The sequence below is a fragment of the Cupressus sempervirens genome, chromosome 8 (assembly GCF_028749045.1).
Source record: "Cupressus sempervirens isolate cs-2001-9-10 chromosome 8, ASM2874904v1, whole genome shotgun sequence".
NCBI lineage: Eukaryota > Viridiplantae > Streptophyta > Pinopsida > Cupressales > Cupressaceae > Cupressus > Cupressus sempervirens.
The window spans coordinates 93,756,892-93,765,556 of record NC_143125.1 but is presented as its reverse complement, the minus strand read 5'-3'; positions in this window follow the sequence as shown (position 1 = coordinate 93,765,556).

Here is an 8,665-nt window from a genome sequence, read left to right as displayed (position 1 = left end):
GCTAACATTATCAAGTAACTACCCTCTATTACTACTCGACTACACATCACTTCATTACATGTGGGATATAATATAGATAACAATCTTTAGGAATTGCTTTCCTAATACTTTGTCTTTAAACTACTCTCTATAAATTAGGTACAAATTTTGTATTCTATCAACTTATACTCTAGACACTTAACCACATCATCAAGACATTATTTTGTACATTTCCATAATTTTGCATGACCAGGTGATAAAACCATTGTTTCTACCATCAAGATCTTTGTTTTCTACTCTATAAATCTATATAGAAACAATGGTATGTTGAAATAAATGATAAACATAGTCATGAATGCAACATATCAATACTCTCCAATACTCATGGTACTCCACCAATGTAGTATCATCAACATTTATTATAACAATCTCCCTCTTTGGCATTAATGTCAACATAGATAAAAAAATCTAAGTTCCAAGAATACCAAGTAGTACATTGGCACTTCTTTTGTCCTAATCTCATGGATATTCTCCCTCATTCTTTAGGAAGTGTTTCTCATGCATATTGTCTCCCCCATTGACATCAATGTCAAAGAACTCAAACTTAATGTACCAATTGTTAATCAGTTGCTCCAAGTCATCAACCATATTGAGTGTTCAAAGACATTATTCAATACCAAATACCAAGAGTCCTCAATGACTCAATACATATCAAATAACCCATCATATAAAAAGCATATCATTTAGTCCAGTAAAATAAGAGTGCTTCATACCATTGGACTAATGCACTCTCTGCATCTCCTACTTAGAAATAGGTAGGGATATAACCCTAAGCTATTATGTGGAAGAAAGTGAATTGTAAATGTTAGTGACTAGATCTTTGATTCTAATTCACTTTCTTATATCCATTTGATCTCACCTATTATAGATCTCAAGTTATGACATCACAAATAGGGGTACTGACTAATTTGTATTTTGTGACACTAATAAAAAGTTACAAATTGCATATGGAATCATGTTCAGAAACTGATCAAATGGATTTATCACAATCTCAAATCACAAATATAATATGCCTTCAACCTCTAATGTAATTGGATATTTATCATTTTGGTCAACTAGGTCAAAGTTATAACAAGTCAAATAGGGGCTCCCAGAATTCTGAACAATTCACATCAACATGATAGCAATAAAAGACCAACTTTGGGGGATTCAAAACCTAGTCAAATGGATTTGAAATGACTTGAAATCTGAAACATAATCTCTCTAGTATGGACACTAAACAATCCCAAAGTGGTGAGTCATGAAATGTTACTGGCTGTGAGATTCAGATGCAAAAAAGGCCTCCTATTGTTATTTGACACTTGGGCAAAAAATGCAAATTTGGACGTTGCTCAAAATGAGACTTCGCAGAATGGATTAGAATGGAAATTTATCATTGTGGAACACACAGACATATTGAATGCAAGGTTTTAGAATTATTGAACACCTCTTTAGGCCTCAAATAGACAATTGGATACATATGCATCAAAAAGCATTTAGAGGGCTTGATTTTTTAGTGGTACTCAAAATCAAGGCTTCAATTTTGAGTCCCAATAGTGGCTCTATCTAGGGATGCATGTCCCTTTTAGGCATTTAAAGGATTTATATCTCTAGAAGAAGAAAAACACACAACTAACAAGAAAAACTTCTCTTTCGTAGCTTTATTGAAAACAGGAAATCTACTTGTACTATGTACAAATGATGGCCTCAAGCCACCGAACTTATCATAGCTTCTTACCTCTATCATAAATCTAATTTTCATCTACACTTTAATGTGGTAAGCTAGAAATATCTTTCTCATCAATTTCACTAGTTAGATTAGTATCTTGAAACAAAACACTTGGCAAAACTAAATTCATACCTTTATTCTCATAGTGCATGTACAAATCAATGTTAACTTCTAGGTCATGCTCACTATGAGAAAAAAAATCAGCATGATCATGTATACTAGAATCAAAATAAAAACCATCATCTAAGTATTTTTGTTGCATGCCACCAACCAAAAATAGAAATGATTCATATTCTACCTTGTTCAAAAGGCTACATATGTCAAAACTTTTCAACCCAAGTTGTGTAACTAGATGTGAAGAGTATGTACAATTTGATTGCTGCTACTTGTAGTCATTTAATTCATTAAATTATATTTACCTTTCACTAAAACCTCTTCACACTCAAACAAGTGATTAGTTACCAAGTCTGAAAAGCTATCATGAAAGTGTTGACATAAATCTTGTTGATCATAATGTTCATTAAACAACTCATTAGAAAGAACTTTGAACTTTTCATTAGCCTATAGTGAAAACTTAGAATTAGATTTATCACTTTTTGCCTTTTCTTCTTTTTCATATTCAAAACCAATTTTGGTATAATCAGCATGATAAGAACCTAAAACAAAATGAAACTTCTCCCTATTGGTACTCTCCTCATTAGAAAAGTCATCATGTGTATTGATACTTGATCTATTACCACATACACCTCCAAAACTTGACAATGGATATTCTAATTTTATATCAAATTCAACATCAAACCTTGGTGAAATGGCCTCACCTTGAGAAGAAATATGACAAGGGATAGCATGAGAATATGAAGAAAAATTTGCATATCTTCTAAGATCATGAGCTAGTAGTTTTGAAATTTCATCAACACTCAACAAGACTTCATTACAAGTTTGTTCTCCTAGGTTCTAATCATGAACTGACTAATTTGAAAAACTTATAGCAGCAATACCATTAATATGAAAATCTTAAAAACAAGAATCCATACTACACCATATTACTTCTTCTTTGCACAATACCTCTTTACTAGGTGTATCATATTCATCTTTACCAAAAGAAGAATTATTTGTACTTCTGTTAGAAATTTCCACACTCTCATGCATACTATTACACAATTCATTTTTAGTCACATAACCATCTTCATCTTGTTGACTAAAATCATCTAATTTAGTAGATCTATAATCCATCTCTTCATAATCACAAGAAACATTGTCATTATCTATGGATTCACTAGACTTGCTATTACTTTCAACATATTCACATTTTCTATTTAAATCATTCTCAAATTTCTTGAAAAGACTATCAACATGAAAAATATTTTATATCCTTAAATGTGATGGCCAATTAACTAAACTAGGCATAAAGACATCTAGAAAAGCAATAGGCCATGAAGATTCCTTGGGTCTTAAAGCACATGCACCTCCATAATTGCTGATTTAAACTTTTCATAGATCTGATCATCTTCTAGACCTTGAACACTTCCACCACATTTTGTATAAATCTAACAATTTGATAGTGAAGATTTTTTTTAATCTCTACCATATCTTGAAGTACATCTTCATGTCTTGGTAAACTAATTTTAGATTTGAGATCTAATTCCATTCTAAAAATCAAACTTCTACCTCTTCATTATAGTGTTAAAAATCACTGAATAGAGGCACTAATTTCTTACATTTCACTTCCATGAAAGAGAAACATGAAAATAAAAATACCTCAAGTGCTAATGTTGAACTTCAATCTACTAATTTAGCACAAGAAAAAGATTGAAATTCATTCACACCACTAATCCAAACCTTGTAGAACCCCCACCTCCTTGCAAGATGAATAAAGAAATCACTGTTATGATTTACTTTTTACAATTTAGTTTCTTATAATCAGTAGATGCAACAACACTCTAAAACTTATCAAGAACTTAAAATTCCTTTTCAAAATACTATCAAAAGCTTCATATTTTCCCACACAACTAAGAGTCATTCAAAATCTTGCAATGAAATCAACTAGGAACAAACTAGTATAGAGATTTAGAGTCACCACTCACACGTTGTGAGAAATAAAACACAATTTGTCACTTGACAAATCTAAACTAGACATAAGGTGTAGGAGAAATGCAAATCATCAAAACACCCTTGTAGATTTACAATCTTGAAAAAGAGAACACAACCTTATGTTCATTATTGAATTTGATTTTACAACAACACTTTGAAAGCAAAAATCTAGCTAAATTAATTGAAGATGAACACTCTTAACAACATAATTTACACTCAACCTCAAAGCCACTATTGTGAATGGATAAAAATTTACTGGGAGACATGAATATTTAGCAAAGAAATGGAAAATGCTTCATAACCTTACTATTGTAGCAAATTCTTCCTATTGTATTGAATCTTTTTCAAATTCTCAAGGTTTTTTCATCATATAGATTCTAAAAATGCTACTTAAATCAATGATGTCAGTACTTTTAACAATTCATAGACTCCCCAACAAAGTCACCTTTTTGTTGGTATTTTGAAACTTCACACTTCCAAATTACCCCGATGAGAACAAGGTACATCTAGGGGCAACTATTTCCCATCTTTAACATACCCTTTCAAACACTAGGCTAACTATAAGCCTAAACTCTTCTTCTACTTTAGGCTCTACAAAAATTAGGTAGGTATACCTGAGATTCACTTACATGGTACTAGTGTTAAAACAAAATCCTAAATCTAAAAAAGTAGATAAAAACTCTAAATATTCTAACACTTATGTGAAGATCTCAAACATGAAATAACTAATAACATGACCAAAGAAATTGCTAAGCTAAGTGAGGGCATCCTTTTCAGTTCTTCAACATTAAATTGAAAAAAAAATTGATTAACGACATTGATCTTACAACTGATCAATGGCTTATCTGTTGGGCCATTCCATAAGTTAAACACATACATCTGTGATATCAATGATGTATTCCATGCACCTAGATATCAGATCTATCTTATCACTTTGTGAATCTAACATCAATGATCATAAAGATCTCATTCTTATGTAGTATCCTTCTCAAATAACTAGCAACCTTGTCAAACATGTCAAATATTTAGTTGTCCCCTTGTTCCAACAACAAAATATATTAGACATACAACCTTAAGGAGATGCAAATGGGTCTCAGTTCTTTGTCCTTAAACTAAATAGGATTGTAGATTATAGAGATGGGAGATGAGAATCAGAATGAAACTAAAGAGATTCTTCCTAATTTTTTTTCATTTCCTTGAAACTATACATTTAGATGCATGAAATTAAAACATAGAAATTCCTAACAAATCAAATCTTCTAGGATGGTATCATAGAGAAAACTGCCAACCTAGTATCACAATAGTGAGAAATTTCTCTAAAATTTGGAACCCTTACAATGAGAAAGAAAGAGAATGGTATAGAAGAGAATGAATTCCTAGATCTATTCTATGCCTCACAAGTTTCCACTTGGAAAACATCCATTTTTAGATGAAAAAAATATTTCTACTCTCTGCCAACAATAGGTGAATTAAATCTTCAATCATTTTGCCCCCCAAAAGTATAAAATATCTCATATATTTGATGGAAAACATATCTGATTTCAATGCTATATCTAAAATCAAGGCAATGGAAAAAAATTAGTTAAATGACCTTTAGAGGCAAGATATACTTCTCAGAATCATTTATGCTTCAACAATTTTTAATATCTGCCCATACTGCTGAGAATGCCCTGGAAAATACAAATATACTTATAGACTAAACTGCTCAACATCTGTGCAAATTCTGACCCCTTATATGGAAAATTCATCTCCTTGTAGTCTCAATGATATATTGGAGTGCATATTTTAGGCAAAAGATGCTCCCTAGTAACCATTCAAAGTTTTAGGCTCCCATTATGGCTTTGCAAAAATAAATGCAAAAATTTGAAAAATACAAAATCCCACTATAGTATAAACTATAGTTTTTTAAGTTATAACTTTGATTTTTTATGAATGGCTGCTTCAAATATTTGCATAAAATATTAAAAATAATATTTTTTTGACCTTTTAATTTTCCCCTAAGTCTACTCAGGTGCAAGATAAATGCCATGTGGAATGCTTTGATTAGTTAGATTTATTTCCAATCACTGCCACCTCACCTAGTTACCACATCATTAGTCCACCTCACTACCAGTTGGCCAGTCACCATGTTGCATGGTTAACTACCTTGCAACTTTACCTTGGTGACAAAGTGACTGCCATTAGATCTACCACATGGAAAATTTGGTGCATGGTTGAAATTTGACTAAATCCACCTGGCTCTACAACTCCTCATCGTATTTCTATTTTTCTGGGAGATCACCATGTCATTACTGAAAAAACCTCCCACTTTTTGGTGGCAACATGGTGACCACTAGAATCTAGCCACTTTCTAGCAATTTTCTTCTTCAACACATTTGGTCAAAATTTTGGTTGTCATGCCAGCTAGCCATCCATATCAGCCCCCTCCTTGCAAGCTTCTACCTTTAAAAGGTGATGTCTTTCAAGACATTAAGCATGTTTAGTAACATTATATTTAAATATTGTAAACTACCCCATCATCATAAATGTGGGATTAAAAGTTGAAAAGGGACTCCTCTCTTTTTAGAAAATGTTTCAAACATCCCCAACCTAAGATCTCTTCCTTTATATTTGATGATTTTAAAAAACTATCATTGCCCTTTGAAGAGTTCTACAAATTAAGTGGAATTAAGGGATGACAACCATGAGTTGTTTCCATGGAAGATTCCCCTTTTTAAAAGGAACTACATGGTGAGTTCCACATTGAATGCTTTCAATGAAAGACATTCATCTTGCAGCTACCATTTACTACCATTTTGGTGCACAAAGCATCTTCTAAAATTGCAAATCTTATTCAAAATACAATCACAACAAGTGCCTCCCTTCAACTACATTCCTAGTCTATGGCTTCCATTTCTGTGCTATCATCTAATTTGTTTCTTGTTACTACTGCCATACCCAACAACACGTCATGTTGAAGATGTCATGGACAATACTGCTCCATCTCAGTGGTCATCCTCATACATGTTGAAAATGGCTGAAGATCCTTTAATGTCATAAGTGCTCCTTTTCATAATGTGAAGTTTCAAACATAAAACATGGCTTTTCCTTCCTTTTCAAATCACATGCTAGATCTACCATGCCACTCTGCCTCACCAGTCACCTTCTACATCCCCTTTCATGGAGTGGCTAATTCATATTGTTAGCCTCTCTTTCTTCAATGTGAGGCTCTTGTCCATTACACGGATGCCCCTACATCTTCTCTAACATGTCTACAATTTTCCTTCCTTAGTTGTGAATGGTGCTTCCCCCAAATCAAAAAGCAAAGATTCAAAAGTGCAAGTTACATTTGGGAGCGGCCATGACAACAAGGACACGAGATATGAATCCCCTTCTTTGGAGTCCACATCTTCAATGGGAGATGGAGTTTCCATTTATTTGGCTCTACCCACTATGCATATTACCTACAACATGCTTACCCATGCTCTTTCTTAATTTCTTTCATTAAATATTACTCTCATTGTGCATTTTCTTTATCGATGTTGGTTTAATGCTAATGTTACTTGCATGACATTTTTTTTTAAAGAACCATTTTGTGAATTACAAAATATATATTTGTATGACTTCTAAATCTACAAAAGAAAATTCCTTTCCTTTTCATTATTGGGCAAGGCTTTTCGGTGGGGGCTTTGTTGCAATGTCCTAGCATGTCCTATTATCCACAATGAAATTTTGGCTCATGTAAATGCAAAATTCATCTACCTGACATCAAAGATGAATCCAATACTACCTGTAGTTAAAGTTTTCCTTTCCATATCTTCTCATGAAACTCATATAGTTGAAAATACAAGAATATCCACTTCACAACCTTGAAAACCATCAATAGTATTAAAATCAATTTCTCCAACAATGCTAGGTCTAAACTCCTTTCTAACCCATTGCCTTAACAATGAAGATTATTGTTTGTAGGGTGTTAGTATTACAATCCTTCCAAGAAGAAATTCCAATGGATACTTTGATTTATTGACCATTGTATGTGAATTCACATATGGGTATCAAATCTTTGATCAATGACACATGCATGATGGGTTACTAAATAAAAACACTTGAATATTTCACTATTCCCTATTATTCTGATAGGATTAGTCAGGCTCCAAAGTGGGTTTGGCTAAAAAAAAAAATTCAATTCAAACCTCTAAAATCTCACATTTATCCATTAACCATCTAATATAGATCCAAATCAAAATGCATCACTGAACTGAAAATTAAAACTCATTTTATCACTTTCTTGCAACTTGTCTACTTTGTGCTAGGAGGTCCTTTGACTGGCTTTAAAAAATGACCAAAACACTTGACCAAGGTCTAACATTCAACACACTCTTACCCTATTGAATATCATATCATGATGAATTATTAGTCAAAATATATTAACTTTCAAAGCTACCTCCTCAAAACTACCTACAAGAAAACATGTTAGAAAATAATAAATTCTGTTTAGTTTCGGCTTTTAAAACTGGGCAAATTGGCACTTTGGGGAATGAAAAATAGGGTGTTGGTTCACTATCATGAGGAGAATATAAATTTGTGATTATGGTTCATAAAAAATAATAGGATGCATTTGGTGAATTGTTAATGTGGGCTACTCAAATTTGCAGGTTGGAAACAATGTTAGAATAGTAATTTTTACAAATAGAATAGACTTGTGAAAGTGTGTAGAAAAATTCATCAAGATTTGAAAATTGGCACAATTGAAGTATTTTAAGAGTATAATTCAATGCTACAATCTATTTGATCTCACCTATTACAAATCTTGAGTTATAACATCACAAACAGGGGTACTGACTAATC